General features: G+C 35.2%; 1 long non-coding RNA gene across 1 annotated transcript; it reads right to left on the bottom strand.

Annotated features, from left to right (window-relative positions):
* Positions 1–10,265: 10,265 nt before the first annotated feature.
* Positions 10,266–12,564, bottom strand: LOC140876441 (uncharacterized). The gene is made up of 2 exons (XR_012148793.1): positions 12,286–12,564; positions 10,266–10,602 (listed from the first exon to the last, which is right to left on the bottom strand). It is a non-coding gene; the product is annotated as an uncharacterized lncRNA (long non-coding RNA).
* Between the last annotated feature and the right edge of the window lie 15,012 nt (positions 12,565–27,576).

The following is a 27,576-nucleotide window of genomic DNA, read 5'->3' as shown; positions in this document are numbered from 1 at the left end:
ACTTTCTATGCCACAACACTGTTGATTCTTCTCCCGAACCAATTGATGCAATAGCTAGTTCCGCATCTTTGTGTGTTTCCCTCAACAATATATACAGATTTGCAGCAACCTTTTTCGCCTTCATAACCACAAGCGCGCCTTTCACAATCTTCATGATCCTTTTCTCGATACGGGTTTTGCACCCAATATCATCCAATTGCCCCAAAGACAAAAGATTTTTTGTCAGGCCCTTCACATGTCGTACCTCCTGTATGGTGCGAATAGTGCCATCAAATATTTTGATTTTGATGGTACCGACCCTAGCGATTTCCATGGCATGATCATTTTCCATGAATACAGATCCTTCTGAGACTGGTTCATAGTGATCGAACCATTCTCTCCTTGACATCATGTGCCACGTCGCTCCTGAATTCATAATCCATGCATCACAAAATTTGTGTCTGCCTTCCGCAACTGTTGCTGCTTCACTGAATAGTATTTCACCACTTCCTGAAATACTGGCCACATTTCCTTGAGATCCCTTCTCGATGCTCTTCGTATACTCTCTCTTGAAGTGCCCTTTACCGCCACATTTAAAGCAATAAATATTCTTCTTCTTACTTCTTGACTTGGATCTACCATATCTGTGGCTCCCACTGGAGTCACGCTCCGTCAATCTTCCTCTCGTCATCGATAAAGCTTCTGCTTGCTTCGACGTTGCCAACCTATCTTCTTTATTACTTCGACGACTCTCTTCTCCAAGAACCGCAGTTAAGACGTCGTCAAAATTTAAATTATCCGAAAGAACATTGTTGATAACATTGATGATGAGCTGATCATATGAATCTCGTAGACTCTGAAGTAGAAGCTCCGCACGTTCTTTTTCCTCTATTTTATGCCCCATAGAGGTGAGCCGGAAAAATAGAGTATTCAGTGTGTTGATATGGTCGGTCATCGATGAGGATTCCGCCATCCGAAGAGTATAAAGTTTTTTTTTTAGGAAAATTTTGTTGTGTAGTGACTTGACCTCGTACAATTTTGTCAGAGTATCCCAAATAACTTTTGCGTTTTTTTATTTCAGAGATACTTAACAAAACTTCATCCGCTATAGCCAAGTGCAAATTGGCAACAACATTGTGATTCATCTCATTCCACTTTTAATCGTCCGTGACATCCACCGGTCTATCTTCAATAGCTGCCAAGCAACGTTCTTTTGTTAGAATTGCTTGCATCTTCAATTTTCACAGCAAAAAATTGCTCCCATTGAACTTTTCTATCTCGTATTTTGCCGTCATCTTGACTACAAGAATCCTGCCTTATAAAATCTTCAAAAAATCTTTTCTGATGTGGAAGATCAGTCACAGCTGCAACCACAGAGCATACTCAGAATTTTAAGAAATTTTATGTCAAGGCTTTGATACCACTTGTTGGTTCCAGGTGCGACATTACGAGATAGAAACTATGGAAATTGAAGACTAAATAGACACCAAGATTTACGTGGAGAACCCCCAAAAATTATTAGGGTAAAAACCATGGGCAAGACCAAAAGATTCCACTATAATATTTGGAGAATTACAACCTCTCTCTGTGTTTCCAAAGAGACACACACTCTCTTAATACAGGAAAAAACCTATCTCACAAATATATATAGAAATAAATAAGGGAGATGAAGAAACTCAAGCTTAAATGATTGAACTCGAGATGGGATGCTTTTCATTCCAAGAGAATGCACCTATTTCGGTTATAAATGTGAAGAAAAATTCTCAATTGAATTTTTCTTCATTTTTGTACGCACAAGTGTAATGAGTGTTGTCTCATTTTTCAACACTTGCTGCCATCAATTGCCACCTACCATTTGACTATTCAAACCCAACAGACTCCATCCGTTACATTCAGCGGGAAGATAATATCATCGAATCGAAGTAGAATGACGACCATGAAACGACGGGAGGAGATTCTTTGTTGCCGTCAGGAGTAAATCATCTGGTCTTCGGTGGTCGGAATTTATGTAGTCATTTTTAACGCGATTGGAATTTAATTTATATAGGTCGGAAAGAATCAAGATAGAAATATCGGAATCTGTCGGGGGCATTTGGGTCAGTCAATAAATGGGTTCAAATAATATTAAATGTAACTAATTTTAATTTCACTTTTAGTATAAAACAATGGGGAGGAGTAGAGAGTGAGGAGAATGTTCTAGAATACATGAATACGTCCATCCTCGTGTGAATGTATTTACCTGGACGAGATCAGCAGTGACGATTACTGTAACATTAATTTTTTTATATTAACAGTTAATAACTTGAATTGTTTTATAGTTTTTTAAATATGTTAAATCAACACAAATGTTAATCATTGATTAGTGTAACGTGATATGTTACATTATTTTGTCACAGAATTTTCCTAAGGAAGAGATGGTTCAAAAATATCATAAAAACTCTTGTGACACTATTTTATATATGGATTAATTTTATAAAATATATCTGTCACTAAAATCGATCCATGAAAATTATTTATGAATGAACATAATCGATGATATCAATGTTGAGTCAATATGCAACTTTGAAGTCGACTAAGAAAATATATGTGAATGGATAAGAAAGTAAGCACGCAAGTGATTCATTATGAAGTTGACATATTATTGAAATTAAAAAACGCTTTATGTATATTATATTTATTTTATATTTGTAAAATAAAATAGAAAATTAAAAGAATATGGTCTTTCCTGATTTTAAATGTATGTTTTCAATTTAATACATAAAATTTTCACTCTTTTTTTAAAAGAAAAAAAAAATTCATGAATGTTGAATGACCAATGACTCAATTGTACGTACATGTGTGTGATGCGTCTCATCGGCTCTCGTCTCACAATTTTTAGTCCCCAGTCTGCCCCTGGGCACTGTATCAACTCTTTTAGCACAAGCAACCTTTAAAAAAATAATAATAATAACAAAACTGAACAAAGTAAACTCTTATATATATTTGGCCACATATGCAATTATTAATATTGCATTCCAAGTATGTGATTATTCAAGATTAATTCATTTGAAATATACAAAAAAAAAAAGATTAATTCATTTGAGGTAACTAATCATGAACTTATCAACATCATAATCACATAAGCAATTTGTATAAAATTAGTCAGATTATATATGTGTTTGTTAAGACCGATCATTATAGAAGACAAAAAAACAAGACAGGAAAAAGCAAGAATACAAGGCGGAAAAATAAAGAGCACCAAGACACTATTTTACTTGGTTCGGATTGAACAATCCTATATCCAAGGTTTTGGGAATCACCCAATTGAATCTATGCTAAGAAGATCGAGTTACAGAGGTTTCCAATTCTCACATAGATTACAACCAGATTCAATCCTATACAATCTATATGGTAGATGTGGGGACCTCGGGTGCTAATCTCAATTTTTATTGGACAATTAATCTTAATTAAGTCCGGACAGAAAGTAAGCAATCAACAAATTTTTTTTAAAAGTCAAGGCCTCGCTCGAGCTCACCATTGTCCCGCTCGAGCGAGAGGTGCTCGGGTTCGAGCACCACCCTTGCCTCGCTCGAGCGCACAAAAGTGCCGCTCGAGCGAGTCTGGTGCTGTTCAAAATTTGCAGGCTTCTCTAGTTCTGTGTTTTGTTGCCTTCTTGCTACCTCTCAACAAATACTTCAAGCTAAACAATGCTAGTCATGCAAGAACAAGTTGTTCATGAAATTTACCAACTTTATTCTACTATCAAGCTCATAAGATGCTACATGTATTCATGATTAGTTCTAAACTTACAAAAACTAGATTTATACAAGTTTTTACAACATAAATACATTCTACTTAGTTCAAAATAAAAGGTTAACAGCACTTTTATTCGTAACCCAAAGTCTCCACGTCTAATCTCTCATCTCAAGCTATCCATGTCGTCTCTGACTGGTTCCTGCCCCATCTGTTGCCATGCACATATACAAAACAAAGTAACAGCCGGATAACTCCGGTGAGAACACATTTCTCAGTATAAGCAACATAAACATGCAATAACGATAGCATTTCAACTCAAGATATATCAACTCAAGATATAATATCAATGCAATGCATGTGTCATAAAATAATTCAATCATCAAGATTTGTATCCGATCCCGGCATCAAGATTCGTATCTGATTTTGGTATGGATATATCCACTTCTTATAGTTCGTATCCGACTCAATATCAAGGTTTGTATCCAACCTTGACATCATAATAAATGCAATATGAATCACATATGCATTAACTAAAATGAATCAATAGGATCAAGTTCTAAATCAAGAACACATATATAATCAAGTATGTGGTTTTAAGGAAAACTCGAGAAACCTCTGTTTCGAGTCTTAAATCCCTTTGTTACCGATGTCAACTTATACCTTTTTGTTCTTGTTCTGAAGTGTTTAACTCTGGACACTACAACAAGAAGATCTCATATCAAAATTCTGTTCAAGTTCATAATTCAACCTTCAAGTGAAATTGGCTTCAAAACTTGATCACGCCTTAACCGATTCGAAGGCTAAATTCCCAAGCTCCTCACGCTTCAATACAATCTAAAAATGAAGTATCACAAGCTGCAAGATCATCTAGCAACTCAATTCCAAGCATAGCTAATTCAATAAACTCTAAAAGTGTAGCAATTCTGAAACCGGTGGCGTAACGGCTATAAACCGATAACCGAAACTATATCTAAATCAATCCAACTATCACATATACCACATATCACCAACATACCAGAATATACACGTTCAACACCACCAATTAAGAAATAGGAAGTGTTCGAAATTCTCTTTTAAAAATCATAATAAATTCAATCGACGTTCTTTTTCCGATCCGTCTTCAAATACATACTCTTGGCTAGCTCATGAACATGTATTATCAATAATAAGCACATTCCATCTTTCACTTTAAAATCAAACATGAAAGAACTTAAGAAAACTTATACCAAAACTTAGCTCTCAGAGTGGTGATCGCAGATATATATTCAATATTGAAATTTGACGGCCGAATCACAAGAAATCGAAGCTTTAAAAATCTAAAAATGGCGTGGGTTGAGTAATCTGATTCCTTCCCTTCTTTTCTGATGTGTTTTCGTGTAAAATGAAAGAGGAAACAAGTGGGATTTAGATAAATATAAGACAAATTGCAGTTTAGTCCCTGAACTTTGGCATAAGTGCAAATCACTCCCCGGACAAGCGATTTAATTCAATTTTAATCCTAAATAATTTAAGAATATTAGAATTTAATTCTAAACTCTAAATATTCTCAAATTAAATATTTTCGGATTAAAATTAAATAATCTCGGGCCTTACATTTCTCAAATTAAATATTACCGATGTCAACTTATACCTTTTTGTTCTTGTTCTGAAGTGTTTAACTATGGACACTACAACAAGAAGATCTCATATCAAAATTCTGTTCAAGTTCATAATTCAACCTTCAAGTGAAATTGGCTTCAAAACTTGCTCACGCCTTAACCGATTCGAAGGCTAAACTCCCAAGCTCGTCACGCTTCAATACAATCTAAAAATGAAGTATCACAAGCTACAAGATCAGCTAGCAACTCAATTCCAAGCATAGCTAATTCAATAAACTCTAAAAGTGTAGCAATTCTGAAACCGGTGGCGTAACGGCTATAAACTGGTAACCGAAACTATATCTAAATCAATCCAACTATCACATATACCACATATCACCAACATAACAGCATACACACGTTCAACACCACCAATTAAGAAATAGGAAGTGTTTGAAATTCTCTTTTAAAAATCATAATAAATTCAATCGACGTTCTTTTTTCGATCCGTCTTCAAATACATACTCTTGGCTAGCTCATGAACATGTATTATCAATAATAAGCACATTCCATCTTTCACTTTAAAATCAAACATGAAAGAACTTAAGAAAACTTATACCAAAACGTAGCTCTTGGAGTGGTGATCGCAAATATATATTCAATACTGAAATCTGACGGCCGAATCACGAGAAATCGAAGCTTGAAAAATCTAAAAATGGCGTGGGTTGAGTAATCTGATTCCTTCCCTTCTTTTATGATGTGTTTTCGTGTAAAATGAAAGAGGAAACAAGTGGGATTTAGATAAATATAAGACAAATTGCAGTTTAGTCCCTAAACTTTGGCATAAGTGCAAATCACTCCCCGGACAAGCGATTTAATTCAATTTTAATCCTAAATAATTTAAGAATATTAGAATTTAATTCTAAACTCTAAATATTCTCAAATTAAATATTTTCGAATTAAAATTAAATAATCTCGGGCCTTACATTTCTCCACCTCTAAGACATGATTTCGTCCTCGAAATCGCATGCAATCTATATACACATAAAATAATGAAATAACAGAAGCATAATAAGAATTCATATCAGTGAAATAACTCTGGAAATCTCTGTCACATGTCTGATTCAGTCTCCCAAGTAGCTTCTTCAATATCATGTCGACTCCACTGAACTTTGACCAACTGAATAGTGTTGTTTCTGAGCTGCTTTTTTTTACGATCAAGAATCTGTATAGGTTGCTCAAAATAGCTAAGAGTCTCATCAAGTTCAGCTTTATCAGGTTGAAGAATATGAGAAGCATCAGGCTGATACTTTCAAAGCATAGAGACATGAAAAACGTCGTGAATACCAGACAAAGATGGAGGAAGAGTAAGTCGATAAGCAAGATCGCATATCTTCTCGATAATCTTATACGAACCGATAAATCATGGAGATAACTTTCCTTTCTTGCCAAATCTGATTGTGCCTCTGAAAGGAGAAATCTTTAAGAACACCCTGTCTCCCTGTTCAAAGTATAGAGGTCGGCGTTTGATATTCGCATATTTAGCTTGTCGATTCTGAGCTATTTTCATTTTTTTCTGAATAAGCTTCACTTTATCTGTCATTTCATGAATCATATCTGTCCCAATATCAGGTGTCTCTGAAATGTCATCCCAGTAAAGAGGAGATCTACACTTCTTTCCGTACAGTGCTTCAAATGGAGTCATCTCAATACTTGTCTGATAGCTATTATTATAAGAAAATTCAGCAAGTGGTAACGAATCTTGCCAACTAGTGCCAAAATCTAGCACCACAGCTCTAAGAATATCCTCAAGTGTCTGGATAATTTGCTCCGACTGTCCGTCTGTTTGAGGATGATATGTTGTACTCAGGTGCAATCGCGTACCTAGAGCTTGCTGCAGGTTGTGCCAAAAATGCAATGTAAATCTAGGGTCTCGGTCTGAAACGATAGATTTAGTCACACCATGAAATCTTACCACTTCTCTGACGTAGATTTCTGTCATCTGAGCATGTCTATATGTCATCTTGTATGGAATAAAGCATGCTGATTTTGTTAACCTGTCAATAATTACCCAAATGGCATCGCACTCACAAGCTTCAGCCCAGACATACGGTGCATTTTTCCGAGTCAGCTGAGTAATAGGCTTTGCAATGCTGGAGATATTTTTGATAAATCTGCGATAATAACCCGCTAAGCCCATAAAACTCCGTATCTCTGGTACAGATGTAGGTCTAGGACAACTGATCACTGCCTCTACTTTTCTTGGATCAACAGAATTTCCATCTCCTGAAATAATATGCCCAAGAAAAACAACTTTCTGCAACCAGAACTCACATTTTGACAGTTTGACATACAATTTTTCTGCTCTCAAAGTTTTCAAAACGATTCTTAAATTCTCAGCATTATCACAAAAGTTCTTGGAGTAAATCAGAATATCGTCAATAAAGATAATAACAAAATCGTCAAGATATTTCTGAAATACTCTATTTATAAGTCCCATAAATACTGATTGAGCATTCTTCAGACCAAGCAGCATCACTATAAACTCAAAATGACCATACCTCATTCTGAATGCAATTTTGGATATATCTTCATCCTGAACTCTCAACTGATGATATCCAGATCTCAGATCGATTTTGGAATAAATAGATGAACCCTGCAACTGATCAAATAAATCATCTATTCGAGGCAAAAGATAACGATTTTTTACCGTTGCTTTGTTCAGTTGCCGGTAGTCAATGCAAAGTCTCATTGATCCATCTTTCTTTCGTACAAATAGAACCGGAGCGCCCCAAGGAGAAACACTCAGTCTAATGTACCCTTTGGACAGTAAATCTTCCAACTGATCCTTCAATTCCTTCAGTTCAATAGGTGCCATTCTGTAAGGAGCTTTGGATATCGGTTGCGTGCCTAACATTAGTTCAATACCGAAGTCTATCTCCCGAAATGGAGGTAATCCTGGAATTTCATCTGGGAAGACATCAGTAAATTCACTAACCACTGGCAAGTCAGCCAATTTTGGGCTAGTTTTCAGCACATCTATTGCATAAACAAGGAATCCCTCAGCTCCTTTTTGCAATAAACGAGTCATAGATAGAAAAAATATCAAAGGAATTCGATATCTCGAACCTTTACCATAGAAATTCCATTTATCAGCCATCTCAGGTTTGAATCTCACAAATTTCTGAAAATAGTCAACTGTTGCCCTGTACTTGGTTAACATATCTATACCGATAATGCAGTCAAAATCTGACAAACCAAGCACAATACAATCTATCTCTATCACATTACCTTAATTCTACAGTATACAATTTTTGACAGATTTCACGGACACAATACCATTGCCAAAAGGTGAAGAAATAGATACTACCGCAGATAATGGCTCAATATATAATGCATGTAATATGGGAAATTGTTCAGAGATGAATGTATGTGATGCACCTGTATCTATCAATACATAGGAAGGATAACCAAAAAGAGAACAGTTACTTGCTATGCCATCGTCAGGTGCTGTCTGAGCCTGTTCTTCAATCAATGCAAAAACTCGAGCTTGTTGTCTCGGAGGTTGGCTCACAGTCTGGCTTCCCCCTGCTCAAGTCTGTTGTTGTGGCTGAAATGAATGCACTGCAGATGATTGCCTATCAACCTGAGGAACTGTTCTAGAGGAACTTGAACTTGGTGCTCTCTCAGAATCATTTTGCGGACAAACTCTAGCAAAATGACCAACCTGGTTACATATATGACAACTTCCAAATACTCCTCTACATTGATCACTGGCATGACGACCTCCACATTTATTGCAATATACTCCAGAAGAACTAGATTTCTGTCCAGATTTAAACTATTTTGATCCACTAGAACCAGATGAACTACTGCCTGATCGCTTAAATTGCTTCCCTTTAGATCTAAAGAAATATCTTTTACCGCTACTACTATTTCCTACCTCGAATCTGGTTGGTGGCTGTGGAACCAGTGGCTGATCATGGGGTTGCCTAGCTGGCGGTGGTACAAATGGTGCTCTTCTTTGTCTGATCTAACCAACTTATACCTTTTTGTTCTTGTTCTGAAGTGTTTAACTCTAGACACTACAACAAGAAGATCTCATATCAAAATTCTGTTCAAGTTCATAATTCAACCTTCAAGTAAAATTGGCTTCAAACCTTGCTCACGCCTTAACCGATTCGAAGGCTGAATTCCCGAGCTCATCACGCTTCAATACAATCTAAAAATGAAGTATCACATGTTGCAATATCAGCTAGAAACTCAATTCTAAGCATAGCTAATTCATTAAACTCTAAAAGTGTAGCAATTCTGAAACTGACTGTGTAATGACTATAAACCGATAACCGAAACTATATCTAAATCAATCCAACTATCACATATACCACATATCACCAACATACCAGCATATACACGTTCAACGCCAGAAATTCAGAAATAGGAAGTGTTCGAAATTGTCTTTTAAAAATCATAACATATTCAATCGACGTTCTTTTTTCGATCCGTCTTCAAATACATACTCTTGGCTAGCTCATGAACATGTATTACCAATAATAAGCAAATTCCATCTTTCACTTTAAAATAAAACATGAAAGAACTTAAGAAAACTTATACCAAAACGTTTCTCTCGGAGTGGTGATCGCAGATATATATTCAATACTGAAATCTAATGGCCGGATCAGGAGAAATCGAAGCTTGAAAAATCTGAAAATGGCGTGGGTTGAATAATCTGATTCCTTCCCTTCTTTTCTGATGTGTTGTCGTGTAAAATGAAAGAGGAAACAAGTGGGATTTAGATAAATATAAGACAAATTGCAGTTTAGTCCTTGAACTTTGGCGTAAGTGCAAATCACTCCTCGGACAAGAGATTTAATTCAATTTCAATCTTAAATAATTTAAGAATATAATTGAAACGACCCTCACTCTACTTTAAATTAAACTAAATAAAATACGAATTTTTTTAAAAATTTCGGCATGACTTATCCATTTATTTTACAACCCACCTGTCCCAGACAACAATTAAAAATGCAAACAACAACACTAAATAAACTAGAACGAGAAGGGAATAAGAATCGGAGAAAAGATTCGACATTTCGAACATCAATAAAATTAAAACATTTACATAATTGCATGCCCACAAATTAATCTATAAATCCTTACATTAATATTTATCTAAACAACAGAATGAATGACTTTAACTTTTCAAAGTAAACTATTGCGGAAGACTGGCATGGTCAGAGGGATGTGCCATGCCCGCATCGCAGTCCACTCGATAGTCTTGCCCCTCGATCTCACTGATAACTTAACCTGCCTGAAACAAATAAGTGTAGTGAGTCTAAAAGACTCAACAAGATTATTGGGGGGAATAACTAGTACTACGTAGATACAAGCACACCCAGAATTAAAAATAGTTGGCAATAAAATAATTGTTTGTGCCCCAAGATTTAAAATAATGAACATGTAAAAGATGCGAGTACATGAATATGACAAGTGCTAAGCGAAGTCAAATAACTCAATAAATTGCATAACATGGTTCTGAAAATAATCATATAAATAGTGAACTTAGATCATTGAGTTGTGATCCTGTGGTTTCGATCATGATCATGGCTGATGTGCACTATGCCGCAAAAAAGTCAGGATAACACCCAACTCGATCTTGCCCTATATTTGGTAAGGTAGGTCAAGATGCCTCTCAACCCCATACATACACGTCATTTCTATATTTGGTAAGGTGGGTCAAGATGCCTCTCAACCCCACACATACACGTCATTTCTATATTTGGTAAGGTAGGTCAAGATGCCTCTCAACCCCACACATACACGTCATTTCTATAGTCACAATCAGTTCACCTCATTCGAAAAGTAATTTTCTATCTTTATTAGATATAGGACTTAGCATGCACAAGTGAAGTGAAAGAAAGGAACTCAAAGAAAATATGTTTACTCAATTTACATGCAAGAGACTCGATGGTGAATGATTGGGTTTGGTGATTTAGGGGAGTACCAATGCGGAAACCTAAACCATGAATAAAGAACTTAGGTGAACGGAGCTGTACACTCATAAATCTTATGACTCACTTAAAACTTGCCCAAGAGAAGAACCTACTTGAAGCAGCACTTTCCTAACCTCTTAGGTTAATCCCAGCCTCGTTCCCTTAACCCAAATCTGAATCTATCCTGTCTTAAAAGCTCGACCCGAACAGAGAACTTATAGTCTAAAATTCTGCCCCTCTTTAGTCCCAAGACTTAAAACCTAGGGAAAACAAAACCAAATTGAATTTCGTTCGAAGCGTCATTTCCCTAACACCATGAAGCATCCACCAGCCCTGACCCCTCTCCAAAATCCACCCCTTAACCCCGTTGAAATCCCACGTTTCCGGGCAGCAAGGAAGCTCCCAGAAATCTGTCCAATGCCAACATCCTAAACTAAATCCAGAAACTCATCAAATTGTCCCACGATCCTCGAATCACTATCCTAGTATCAATGTCAACATCTAGGCACATCCAGCAACCCCTTAACAGTCACTAAAATCCCCTAGCTACTGACCAACCTCAAGCAAACCGAAATAGCCCCTAACACACTGTCCTATTCGAAACTTGCCCACTTAAATCTCAATTAAAACTTGCTCGTTCTAATGCTACCACGTGAACTACATATCACCCGTGGTAGCCCCTAAATCACCACACCATCCAACACCATCAACAAACACATAAAATCGAAACATGCCAGCCAAGAAATAAAATCTGAAATTTCGAAAATGTGCTAGCATAATCACCATTGCATTCCAAGGCTTTAAAATCGATTAATCTACGAATATGATCATCATAAAATCAACTACAAAAAAATCCCAAATAAGAGTTGATCGGCCGTGAGAAAGAAAAAGGGCCCTGGGCACGATACATATGAAATTTTCGAAAATGGGTAATACATGAACTAACAACAATCAAACACACATTAATAGTATATAATGCAAGCAATGAACCATAATCTTGCCTAAGCTACAAAAATGGAAGAAAATCGAAGGACCCAAGCTAAAAGTGCTGCGACCGAGGCAAAGGGAGGAGCTGGGCTGAAGCTAAAATAATCGAGCTTAAAGGAGATGCACCAGCTCGTCCAGCTTGCTTGGAGTGAATCCCCAGAGAAGAAAGTGAAGATTGGAGCTGGATTGAAGAAGGTGTCGATGGATTCTTGTTGGAGGCGATACAGGGGAGTAAGGCGTGAGGGTGTGTGTGCGTGTAGGGGAGAGAGTGAGAATTTGGTTGAAGAATTGGAGAGTTGTGTGTATCGTGCGGTGTGTGTGTGTTTAAATTAGAAGCTAGGGTTGTGTAATTAAATTGGAATTTTCTAAGTGCTAAATAAATAGAAGGGAAAATATTACACAACCCAAAGTGCTATATAAACTTAAGAACTAGAATTTAGGAAATTAATGGCACTAAATAAAACACAAGATAAAAATTTAGAAATTTAAAATACAACACTTTAAATATTTTGATGTCACAACAACGAGTAAAATTTTTAAATACCGAACCGAGCGATTTAAAATAATTTGAACAAATGAACTAAACAATTAAAATCAAAAATCATTTAAATAAGCAAAAACCTTAAACTTTTAAAATATTTAAAACAAATAAATTGCACAATTAAATCATTTAAATAAATAATAAAATATTCTAACAACACATAGTTCAGATAAAGAATTTAAATCAAATAAACTTAAAAATAATAATCCTAATATTTATTTAATTAAATGCATGCGATTTAGTAGATTGGATTTTAGGTGCTACAATTCCTTCCCTTCTTAAATGAAATTTCGTCCTCGAAATTCAGGATTTACTAACTAAGATCAAGATACAATAGACCAGATTGGTACTAACTACTTTTACCTAGTACTTACACGAGTCGACGCTACTAAGCTTTAGCTGCGCACTCTGATGCTTACGGACATTGATATCATCAAAGGTTCGACTAACCCTTACTGCAAAATACATTTGCAAATTCCTATTTATTCCCAAATGATAGTAGCGTAAGAGAATTTTCTAATCGTTATTTCCATGTAACTGTAAGAGTTTTCAATTCGCCACTTAAACTCCTAAAATATCTGATGCCTACCTTAGTTCGATAACCTTAAATCCTGGATCGCAACTTAAATCATTAAATATCCATAAAACCAATAAATAATTTATGTCGACCTTACTCATAACATAGAAGCTTCATAACAACGAAACTATGCTTAATGTCTAATCACCGGCTAAACTTAACTCATATAATCTAGAATTTGAGCTCTTAAGAAATTCACAAGTCTAAAAAATACTTAACAACTAAACACTAACCTTTCTAAATAGGATAGCTAAGGAAAATACACAATTTTACCTCGTTAGCCCTCGAAATAAAATATGAATCTGGCCCATAATTCTATAACAATTCTCTACGGCATGCCCAAACGATAAAACAATTACCAATCTCTCCAACAATCTCTTAAAGGTCGACAAAACGAGTTAATTTACTTATACTCCCAAATTGTTAATATCACGGAACAATGATACCCTCAAGAACATCTTAGTATCCATTTTGAAATTCTAAATGTCTGTGCCACTTATTAGCAATGCTACGCTTAATGCTCTGGGGCTATGCTCAAACCCTTATTAGTTACTGCAACTCACAACATTTCTAAGGATAATTAAAAATTTCCTTAAGCAACGACTCTAGTTCATTTTCCCTTCAAGTGAAGCAACTGACTCTCCTCATATTAGAATTGATCTACCTATTTCTATAAATAAATCTAATTCAATCCTTGATAAGAAAATTATAACCTTAAAATCCATTGTTGTTCAGCCACATGGTATTAACCGATAACATATAGAATCCAAATAAGTGACTAAACAGATCCCAATTATCCATTCACCAATTTATACGTTCATCTCTAGTATCTTTGATTCTACCGAAAGTTCAACTCTTGATTAAAACTTCCCAACATATTTATCCACCTTTTCTTTTCCAGACGCAACGACTAAGAAATCCATATTTAAACTACAAGTCAAATATACTACGAGCTATTACCCACTTATTGGATTAGATGGTCTCTAAGTACCAAACAATTCCTACATATCGCCTAAAGACATAACTCAAATCCCTAGTTCAACTAGACAGCAAGTCTGAAAATCCAAAAATCTCTAAATTATTGTGTGTACAACCTAAATTCATATTTCAAGAACTTAGCATACAACTGGACACCTCGAAGAGTTTGTAACCTGATCGTAAAGACTTCCTAGTTGATCCTCCAGTACCTTAGTATTTCACAGATAGATAAATCTTCAGCTTATCCAAAAAACTACTTGAATATTCTATTCATCCTTCTGTACCAATAGTTGATGCATTAATCTTACCGATTGACATTCACAAAATCTTAGAATGCAAATGTAAAGTACCCAAAAGTCTCTAGGGATAACTCTATTTCCTTATCTCGTGACTGATCACCCATTCAGCTTATCAAAGTCATCTATTTACTCTTAGCGGTCCTGTTTAAAATGGAACAACCCATTCAAATAATTTACTAACTAGCAATCTTCTCGCTAGAACTAGTTATAACTAGTAGTCGACATTCCTCAGATCACAACAATAACTTAGGATTTTATTTAGTACTATCACTAGTTCCCAACGGTCTAAACACTCACTATGCGGTTACAAGCCAAATTTCTACACAAGAAATCGAAATGATAGTTGAAACCATAATCCACACAAGTCTTTGTCTTGGTGGATCATGAAAGAAAACAGACATACATGTAATGCTGCTTAATATGAAATAAAATAATGCAAGCATTACAAACAAACGAGCTGAAAAATAAAAATCTAGATAAGTGAAAACAACGTACTCACCCATAATTCAATTCTAGGGATGAGTGAATAATAATGGAGGCTCCATGAATAATAAATATGAGCCAACAAGATACAAATCTTGGGATCATTCATCCATGGGTAATGAAATCATGCTCCACAATTAAAGCATAATTAAGACAGTCAGTGTGACTTCAGTCGAGAGAAGTACACACAGGTCAAATAATCAGGGAAAACAACGGTCCCAAAATAAAATCAGATGTCAGCCACACAACATGAGTAGATTACCAAAAGGAAAAGTGAATCATCAACATGCAGCTCTAGGATCGAAGGAAAAATTTCAAGAAGTGTGAAACATTAATAAGATTTCACTAAGAAGTTCAATCATTGCCAAAGTGGTAGAATTCAACGCTGATTAAGGTCATACGAGTCCATAAATTCTCAAAGAAAGTGCAAAGGAATTTCGGATACTCAAAAGCATATGTCGCAATGTATTTAAGCACAAATGAAGGAAAAAGAAAATAAAGATCGGAATAATAGTCCACATAATTGAAAGACTCATAGTAACAGGCTCATAGTAACCGACTCAATATTTCCAAAAATCATATTTTTCCAAATATCAAAAGAAAAACTCAAACTACTCCAAGTCTTCACACGATTTCGATTCATAAACTTAATTGACAAAACAAACATCCATCAATTTCTAAGCAAACTATTCACTTAGTTTTATCCGACTACGTTTCATCCATAAGAGAATAAATTATAACAAGGACACAACGAATAATATCTCCTGAAGCACAAATTTAATATTTCCAACAAACTCCTATTATCTCCTAAAAATTATTAGCACTACCTAATAACTCAAACAACATCTATGTACTGTCCAAAACTGAAAGGAATATTGGTACACCAACTCCGTTTAACTTGAATTCTCATGCTATATATATATATATATAAAAATAGACAGTCAAATAGCACACTTTAAACTACTAAAGAAATTTTTTATTTTTTATTTTACACAAAATAAACACTGAGCTATGCATTTAAATAAATTAAACATCTAGTTTTGAAAATATTTTAAAAGGAATGAAATCAAAACATTTAAAGTATCAATTCAAGTACGACGGACATATAAAATTCTTAAAACATACAGACTTTGAGGCGAGATTTCTCTAGTTTCTTGCAACCGGCAGTAAGCACAACCCAACCAGAACCATGCTCTGATACCAACTGAAACGACCCTCACTCTACTTTAAATTAAACTAAATAAAATACGGATTTTTTTAAATATTTCTGCATGACTTATCCATTTATTTTACAACCCACCTGTCCCAGACAGCAATTAAAAATGCAAACAACAACACTAAATAAACTAGACCGAGAAGGGAATGAGAACCGGAGAAAAGATCCGACATTTCGAACATCAATAAAATTAAAACATTTACATAATTACATGCCCACAAATAAATCTATAAATCCTTACATTAATATTTATCTAAACAACAGAATGAATGACTTTAACTTTTAAAGTAAACTATTGCGGAAGACTGGCATGGTCAGAGGGATGTGCCGTGCCCGCATCGCAGTCCACTCGATAGTCTTGCCCCTCGATCTCACTGATAACTTAACCTGCCTGAAACAAATAAGTGTAGTGAGTCTAAAATACTCAGCAAGATTATTGGGGGGAATAACTAGTACTACGTAGATACAAGCACACACAAAATTAAAAATAGTTGGTAATAAAATAATTGTTTGTGCCCCAAGATTTAAAATAATGAACATGTAAAAGATGCGAGTACATGAATATGACAAGTGCAAAGCTAAGTCAAATAACTCAATAAATTGCTTAACATGGTTCTGAAAATAATCATATAAATAGTGAACTTAGATCCTTGAGTTGTGATCCTGTGGTTTCGATCATGATCATGGGTGTAGTGCACTATGCCGCGAGGAAGTCAGGATAACACCCAACTCGATCTTGCCCTATATTTGGTAAGGTAGGTCAAGATGCCTCTCAACTCCACACATACACGTCATTTCTATATTTGGTAATGTAGGTCAAGATGCCTCTCAACCCCACACATACACGTCATTTCTATAGTCACAATCAGTTCACCTCGTTCGAAAAGTAATTTTCTATCTTTATTGGATATAGGACTTAGCATGCACAAGTGAAAGAAAGGAACTCAAAGAAAATATGTTTACTCAATTTACATGCAAGAGACTCGATGGTGAATGATTGGGTTTGGTGATTTAGGGGAGTACCAATGCGGAAACCTAAACCATGAATAAAGAACTTAGGTGAACGGAGCTGTACACTCATAAATCTTATGACTCACTTAAAACTTGCCCAAGAGAAGAACCTACTTGAAGCAGCACTTTCCTAACCTCTTAGGTTAATCCCAGCCTCGTGCCCTTAACCCAAATCTGAATCTATCCTGTCTTAAAAGCTCGACCCGAACAGAGAACTTATAGTCTAAAATTCTGCCCCTCTTTAGTCCCAAGACTTAAAACCTAGGGAAAACAAAACCAAATTGAATTTCGTTCGAAGCGTCATTTCCCTAACACCATGAAGCATCCACCAGCCCTGACCCCTCTCTGAAATCCACCCCTTAACCCCGTTGAAATCCCACGTTTCCGGGCAGCAAGGAAGCTCCCAGAAATCTGTCCAATGCCAACATCCTAAACTAAATCCAGAAACTCATCAAATTGTCCCACGATCCTCAAATCACTATCCTAGTATCAATGTCAACATCTAGGCACATCCAGCAACCCCTTAACAGTCACTAAAATCCCCTAGCTACTGACCAACCTCAAGCAAACCGAAACAGCCCCTAACACACTGTCCTATTCGAAACTTGCCCACTTAAATCTCAATTAAAACTTGCTCGTTCTAATGCTACCACGTGAACTACATATCACCCGTGGTAGCCCCTAAATCACCATACCATCCAACACCATCAACAAACACATAAAATCGAAACATGCCAGCCAAGAAATAAAATCTGAAATTTCGAAAATGTGCTAGCATAATCACCATTGCATTCCAAGGCTTTAAAATCGATTAATCTACGAATATGATCATCATAAAATCAACTACAAAAAAATCCCAAATAAGAGTTGATCGGCCGTGAGAAAGAAAAAGGGCCCTGGGCACGATACATATGAAATTTTCGAAAATGGGTAATACATGAACTAACAACAATCAAACACACATTAATAGTATATAATGCAAGCAATGAACCATAATCTTGCCTAAGCTACAAAAATGGAAGAAAATCGAAGGACCCAAGCTAAAAGTGCTGCGACCGAGGCAAAGGGAGGAGCTGGGCTGAAGCTAAAATAATCGAGCTTAAAGGAGATGCACCAGCTCGTCCAGCTTGCTTGGAGTGAATCCCCAGAGAAGAAAGTGAAGATTGGAGCTGGATTGAAGAAGGTGTCGATTGATTCTTGTTGGAGGCGATACAGGGGAGTAAGGCGTGAGGGTGTGTGTGCGTGTAGGGGAGAGAGTGAGAATTTGGTTGAAGAATTGGAGAGTTGTGTGTGTATCGTGCGGTGTGTGTGTGTGTTTAAATTAGAAGCTAGGGTTGTGTAATTAAATTGGAATTTTCTAAGGGCTAAATAAATAGAAGGGAAAATATTACACAACCCAAAGTGCTATATAAACTTAAGAACTAGAATTTAGGAAATTAATGGCACTAAATAAAACACAAGATAAAAATTTAGAAATTTAAAATACAACACTTTAAATATTTTGATGTCACAACAACGAGTAAAATTTTTAAATACCGAACCGAGCGATTTAAAATAATTTGAACAAATGAACTAAACAATTAAAATCAAAAATCATTTAAATAAGCAAAAACCTTAAACTTTTAAAATATTTAAAACAAATAAATTGCACAATTAAATCATTTAAATAAATAATAAAATATTCTAACAACACATAGTTCAGATAAAGAATTTAAATCAAATAAACTTAAAAATAATAATCCTAATATTTATTTAATTAAATGCATGCGATTTAGTAGATTGGATTTTAGGTGCTACAATTCCTTCCCTTCTTAAATGAAATTTCGTCCTCGAAATTCAGGATTTACTAACTAAGATCAAGATACAATAGACCAGATTGGTACTAACTACTTTTACCTAGTACTTACACGAGTCGACGCTACTAAGCTTTAGCTGCGCACTCTGATGCTTACGGACATTGATATCATCAAAGGTTCGACTAACCCTTACTGCAAAATACATTTGCAAATTCCTATTTATTCCCAAATGATAGTAGCGTAAGAGAATTTTCTAATCGTTATTTCCATGTAACTGTAAGAGTTTTCAATTCGCCACTTAAACTCCTAAAATATCTGATGCCTACCTTAGTTCGATAACCTTAAATCCTGGATCGCAACTTAAATCATTAAATATCCATAAAACCAATAAATAATTTATGTCGACCTTACTCATAACATAGAAGCTTCATAACAACGAAACTATGCTTAATGTCTAATCACCGGCTAAACTTAACTCATATAATCTAGAATTTGAGCTCTTAAGAAATTCACAAGTCTAAAAAATACTTAACAACTAAACACTAACCTTTCTAAATAGGATAGCTAAGGAAAATACACAATTTTACCTCGTTAGCCCTCGAAATAAAATATGAATCTGGCCCATAATTCTATAACAATTCTCTACGGCATGCCCAAACGATAAAACAATTACCAATCTCTCCAACAATCTCTTAAAGGTCGACAAAACGAGTTAATTTACTTATACTCCCAAATTGTTAATATCACGGAACAATGATACCCTCAAGAACATCTTAGTATCCATTTTGAAATTCTAAATGTCTGTGCCACTTATTAGCAATGCTACGCTTAATGCTCTGGGGCTATGCTCAAACCCTTATTAGTTACTGCAACTCACAACATTTCTAAGGATAATTAAAAATTTCCTTAAGCAACGACTCTAGTTCATTTTCCCTTCAAGTGAAGCAACTGACTCTCCTCATATTAGAATTGATCTACCTATTTCTATAAATAAATCTAATTCAATCCTTGATAAGAAAATTATAACCTTAAAATCCATTGTTGTTCAGCCACATGGTATTAACCGATAACATATAGAATCCAAATAAGTGACTAAACAGATCCCAATTATCCATTCACCAATTTATACGTTCATCTCTAGTATCTTTGATTCTACCGAAAGTTCAACTCTTGATTAAAACTTCCCAACATATTTATCCACCTTTTCTTTTCCAGACGCAACGACTAAGAAATCCATATTTAAACTACAAGTCAAATATACTACGAGCTATTACCCACTTATTGGATTAGATGGTCTCTAAGTACCAAACAATTCCTACATATCGCCTAAAGACATAACTCAAATCCCTAGTTCAACTAGACAGCAAGTCTGAAAATCCAAAAATCTCTAAATTATTGTGTGTACAACCTAAATTCATATTTCAAGAACTTAGCATACAACTGGACACCTCGAAGAGTTTGTAACCTGATCGTAAAGACTTCCTAGTTGATCCTCCAGTACCTTAGTATTTCACAGATAGATAAATCTTCAGCTTATCCAAAAAACTACTTGAATATTCTATTCATCCTTCTGTACCAATAGTTGATGCATTAATCTTACCGATTGACATTCACAAAATCTTAGAATGCAAATGTAAAGTACCCAAAAGTCTCTAGGGATAACTCTATTTCCTTATCTCGTGACTGATCACCCATTCAGCTTATCAAAGTCATCTATTTACTCTTAGCGGTCCTGTTTAAAATGGAACAACCCATTCAAATAATTTACTAACTAGCAATCTTCTCGCTAGAACTAGTTATAACTAGTAGTCGACATTCCTCAGATCACAACAATAACTTAGGATTTTATTTAGTACTATCACTAGTTCCCAACGGTCTAAACACTCACTATGCGGTTACAAGCCAAATTTCTACACAAGAAATCGAAATGATAGTTGAAACCATAATCCACACAAGTCTTTGTCTTGGTGGATCATGAAAGAAAACAGACATACATGTAATGCTGCTTAATATGAAATAAAATAATGCAAGCATTACAAACAAACGAGCTGAAAAATAAAAATCTAGATAAGTGAAAACAACGTACTCACCCATAATTCAATTCTAGGGATGAGTGAATAATAATGGAGGCTCCATGAATAATAAATATGAGCCAACAAGATACAAATCTTGGGATCATTCATCCATGGGTAATGAAATCATGCTCCACAATTAAAGCATAATTAAGACAGTCAGTGTGACTTCAGTCGAGAGAAGTACACACAGGTCAAATAATCAGGGAAAACAACGGTCCCAAAATAAAATCAGATGTCAGCCACACAACATGAGTAGATTACCAAAAGGAAAAGTGAATCATCAACATGCAGCTCTAGGATCGAAGGAAAAATTTCAAGAAGTGTGAAACATTAATAAGATTTCACTAAGAAGTTCAATCATTGCCAAAGTGGTAGAATTCAACGCTGATTAAGGTCATACGAGTCCATAAATGCTCAAAGAAAGTGCAAAGGAATTTCGGATACTCAAAAGCATATGTCGCAATGTATTTAAGCACAAATGAAGGAAAAAGAAAATAAAGATCGGAATAATAGTCCACATAATTGAAAGACTCATAGTAACAGGCTCATAGTAACCGACTCAATATTTCCAAAAATCATATTTTTCCAAATATCAAAAGAAAAACTCAAACTACTCCAAGTCTTCACACGATTTCGATTCATAAACTTAATTGACAAAACAAACATCCATCAATTTCTAAGCAAACTATTCACTTAGTTTTATCCGACTACGTTTCATCCATAAGAAAATAAATTATAACAAGGACACAACGAATAATATCTCCTGAAGCACAAATTTAATATTTCCAACAAACTCCTATTATCTCCTAAAAATTATTAGCACTACCTAATAACTCAAACAACATCTATGTACTGTCCAAAACTGAAAGGAATATTGGTACACCAACTCCGTTTAACTTGAATTCTCATGCTATATATATATATATAAAAATAGACAGTCAAATAGCACACTTTAAACTACTAAAGAAATTTTTTATTTTTTATTTTACACAAAATAAACACTGAGCTATGCATTTAAATAAATTAAACATCTAGTTTTGAAAATATTTTAAAAGGAATGAAATCAAAACATTTAAAGTATCAATTCAAGTACGACGGACATATAAAATTCTTAAAACATACAGACTTTGAGGCGAGATTTCTCTAGTTTCTTGCAACCGGCAGTAAGCACAACCCAACCAGAACCATGCTCTGATACCAACTGAAACGACCCTCACTCTACTTTAAATTAAACTAAATAAAATACGGATTTTTTTAAATATTTCTGCATGACTTATCCATTTATTTTACAACCCACCTGTCCCAGACAGCAATTAAAAATGCAAACAACAACACTAAATAAACTAGACCGAGAAGGGAATGAGAACCGGAGAAAAGATCCGACATTTCGAACATCAATAAAATTAAAACATTTACATAATTACATGCCCACAAATAAATCTATAAATCCTTACATTAATATTTATCTAAACAACAGAATGAATGACTTTAACTTTTAAAGTAAACTATTGCGGAAGACTGGCATGGTCAGAGGGATGTGCCGTGCCCGCATCGCAGTCCACTCGATAGTCTTGCCCCTCGATCTCACTGATAACTTAACCTGCCTGAAACAAATAAGTGTAGTGAGTCTAAAATACTCAGCAAGATTATTGGGGGGAATAACTAGTACTACGTAGATACAAGCACACACAAAATTAAAAATAGTTGGTAATAAAATAATTGTTTGTGCCCCAAGATTTAAAATAATGAACATGTAAAAGATGCGAGTACATGAATATGACAAGTGCAAAGCTAAGTCAAATAACTCAATAAATTGCTTAACATGGTTCTGAAAATAATCATATAAATAGTGAACTTAGATCCTTGAGTTGTGATCCTGTGGTTTCGATCATGATCATGGGTGTAGTGCACTATGCCGCGAGGAAGTCAGGATAACACCCAACTCGATCTTGCCCTATATTTGGTAAGGTAGGTCAAGATGCCTCTCAACTCCACACATACACGTCATTTCTATATTTGGTAATGTAGGTCAAGATGCCTCTCAACCCCACACATACACGTCATTTCTATAGTCACAATCAGTTCACCTCGTTCGAAAAGTAATTTTCTATCTTTATTGGATATAGGACTTAGCATGCACAAGTGAAAGAAAGGAACTCAAAGAAAATATGTTTACTCAATTTACATGCAAGAGACTCGATGGTGAATGATTGGGTTTGGTGATTTAGGGGAGTACCAATGCGGAAACCTAAACCATGAATAAAGAACTTAGGTGAACGGAGCTGTACACTCATAAATCTTATGACTCACTTAAAACTTGCCCAAGAGAAGAACCTACTTGAAGCAGCACTTTCCTAACCTCTTAGGTTAATCCCAGCCTCGTGCCCTTAACCCAAATCTGAATCTATCCTGTCTTAAAAGCTCGACCCGAACAGAGAACTTATAGTCTAAAATTCTGCCCCTCTTTAGTCCCAAGACTTAAAACCTAGGGAAAACAAAACCAAATTGAATTTCGTTCGAAGCGTCATTTCCCTAACACCATGAAGCATCCACCAGCCCTGACCCCTCTCTGAAATCCACCCCTTAACCCCGTTGAAATCCCACGTTTCCGGGCAGCAAGGAAGCTCCCAGAAATCTGTCCAATGCCAACATCCTAAACTAAATCCAGAAACTCATCAAATTGTCCCACGATCCTCAAATCACTATCCTAGTATCAATGTCAACATCTAGGCACATCCAGCAACCCCTTAACAGTCACTAAAATCCCCTAGCTACTGACCAACCTCAAGCAAACCGAAACAGCCCCTAACACACTGTCCTATTCGAAACTTGCCCACTTAAATCTCAATTAAAACTTGCTCGTTCTAATGCTACCACGTGAACTACATATCACCCGTGGTAGCCCCTAAATCACCATACCATCCAACACCATCAACAAACACATAAAATCGAAACATGCCAGCCAAGAAATAAAATCTGAAATTTCGAAAATGTGCTAGCATAATCACCATTGCATTCCAAGGCTTTAAAATCGATTAATCTACGAATATGATCATCATAAAATCAACTACAAAAAAATCCCAAATAAGAGTTGATCGGCCGTGAGAAAGAAAAAGGGCCCTGGGCACGATACATATGAAATTTTCGAAAATGGGTAATACATGAACTAACAACAATCAAACACACATTAATAGTATATAATGCAAGCAATGAACCATAATCTTGCCTAAGCTACAAAAATGGAAGAAAATCGAAGGACCCAAGCTAAAAGTGCTGCGACCGAGGCAAAGGGAGGAGCTGGGCTGAAGCTAAAATAATCGAGCTTAAAGGAGATGCACCAGCTCGTCCAGCTTGCTTGGAGTGAATCCCCAGAGAAGAAAGTGAAGATTGGAGCTGGATTGAAGAAGGTGTCGATGGATTCTTGTTGGAGGCGATACAGGGGAGTAAGGCGTGAGGGTGTGTGTGCGTGTAGGGGAGAGAGTGAGAATTTGGTTGAAGAATTGGAGAGTTGTGTGTGTATCGTGCGGTGTGTGTGTGTGTTTAAATTAGAAGCTAGGGTTGTGTAATTAAATTGGAATTTTCTAAGGGCTAAATAAATAGAAGGGAAAATATTACACAACCCAAAGTGCTATATAAACTTAAGAACTAGAATTTAGGAAATTAATGGCACTAAATAAAACACAAGATAAAAATTTAGAAATTTAAAATACAACACTTTAAATATTTTGATGTCACAACAACGAGTAAAATTTTTAAATACCGAACCGAGCGATTTAAAATAATTTGAACAAATGAACTAAACAATTAAAATCAAAAATCATTTAAATAAGCAAAAACCTTAAACTTTTAAAATATTTAAAACAAATAAATTGCACAATTAAATCATTTAAATAAATAATAAAATATTCTAACAACACATAGTTCAGATAAAGAATTTAAATCAAATAAACTTAAAAATAATAATCCTAATATTTATTTAATTAAATGCATGCGATTTAGTAGATTGGATTTTAGGTGCTACAATTCCTTCCCTTCTTAAATGAAATTTCGTCCTCGAAATTCAGGATTTACTAACTAAGATCAAGATACAATAGACCAGATTGGTACTAACTACTTTTACCTAGTACTTACACGAGTCGACGCTACTAAGCTTTAGCTGCGCACTCTGATGCTTACGGACATTGATATCATCAAAGGTTCGACTAACCCTTACTGCAAAATACATTTGCAAATTCCTATTTATTCCCAAATGATAGTAGCGTAAGAGAATTTTCTAATCGTTATTTCCATGTAACTGTAAGAGTTTTCAATTCGCCACTTAAACTCCTAAAATATCTGATGCCTACCTTAGTTCGATAACCTTAAATCCTGGATCGCAACTTAAATCATTAAATATCCATAAAACCAATAAATAATTTATGTCGACCTTACTCATAACATAGAAGCTTCATAACAACGAAACTATGCTTAATGTCTAATCACCGGCTAAACTTAACTCATATAATCTAGAATTTGAGCTCTTAAGAAATTCACAAGTCTAAAAAATACTTAACAACTAAACACTAACCTTTCTAAATAGGATAGCTAAGGAAAATACACAATTTTACCTCGTTAGCCCTCGAAATAAAATATGAATCTGGCCCATAATTCTATAACAATTCTCTACGGCATGCCCAAACGATAAAACAATTACCAATCTCTCCAACAATCTCTTAAAGGTCGACAAAACGAGTTAATTTACTTATACTCCCAAATTGTTAATATCACGGAACAATGATACCCTCAAGAACATCTTAGTATCCATTTTGAAATTCTAAATGTCTGTGCCACTTATTAGCAATGCTACGCTTAATGCTCTGGGGCTATGCTCAAACCCTTATTAGTTACTGCAACTCACAACATTTCTAAGGATAATTAAAAATTTCCTTAAGCAACGACTCTAGTTCATTTTCCCTTCAAGTGAAGCAACTGACTCTCCTCATATTAGAATTGATCTACCTATTTCTATAAATAAATCTAATTCAATCCTTGATAAGAAAATTATAACCTTAAAATCCATTGTTGTTCAGCCACATGGTATTAACCGATAACATATAGAATCCAAATAAGTGACTAAACAGATCCCAATTATCCATTCACCAATTTATACGTTCATCTCTAGTATCTTTGATTCTACCGAAAGTTCAACTCTTGATTAAAACTTCCCAACATATTTATCCACCTTTTCTTTTCCAGACGCAACGACTAAGAAATCCATATTTAAACTACAAGTCAAATATACTACGAGCTATTACCCACTTATTGGATTAGATGGTCTCTAAGTACCAAACAATTCCTACATATCGCCTAAAGACATAACTCAAATCCCTAGTTCAACTAGACAGCAAGTCTCAAAATCCAAAAATCTCTAAATTATTGTGTGTACAACCTAAATTCATATTTCAAGAACTTAGCATACAACTGGACACCTCGAAGAGTTTGTAACCTGATCGTAAAGACTTCCTAGTTGATCCTCCAGTACCTTAGTATTTCACAGATAGATAAATCTTCAGCTTATCCAAAAAACTACTTGAATATTCTATTCATCCTTCTGTACCAATAGTTGATGCATTAATCTTACCGATTGACATTCACAAAATCTTAGAATGCAAATGTAAAGTACCCAAAAGTCTCTAGGGATAACTCTATTTCCTTATCTCGTGACTGATCACCCATTCAGCTTATCAAAGTCATCTATTTACTCTTAGCGGTCCTGTTTAAAATGGAACAACCCATTCAAATAATTTACTAACTAGCAATCTTCTCGCTAGAACTAGTTATAACTAGTAGTCGACATTCCTCAGATCACAACAATAACTTAGGATTTTATTTAGTACTATCACTAGTTCCCAACGGTCTAAACACTCACTATGCGGTTACAAGCCAAATTTCTACACAAGAAATCGAAATGATAGTTGAAACCATAATCCACACAAGTCTTTGTCTTGGTGGATCATGAAAGAAAACAGACATACATGTAATGCTGCTTAATATGAAATAAAATAATGCAAGCATTACAAACAAACGAGCTGAAAAATAAAAATCTAGATAAGTGAAAACAACGTACTCACCCATAATTCAATTCTAGGGATGAGTGAATAATAATGGAGGCTCCATGAATAATAAATATGAGCCAACAAGATACAAATCTTGGGATCATTCATCCATGGGTAATGAAATCATGCTCCACAATTAAAGCATAATTAAGACAGTCAGTGTGACTTCAGTCGAGAGAAGTACACACAGGTCAAATAATCAGGGAAAACAACGGTCCCAAAATAAAATCAGAT

This window comes from Henckelia pumila, chromosome 1, assembly GCF_033568475.1.
Source record: "Henckelia pumila isolate YLH828 chromosome 1, ASM3356847v2, whole genome shotgun sequence".
Lineage (NCBI taxonomy): Eukaryota > Viridiplantae > Streptophyta > Magnoliopsida > Lamiales > Gesneriaceae > Henckelia > Henckelia pumila.
The sequence above is the reverse complement of the archived record's forward strand: the minus strand, read 5'-3'. Positions and strand labels throughout refer to the sequence as shown.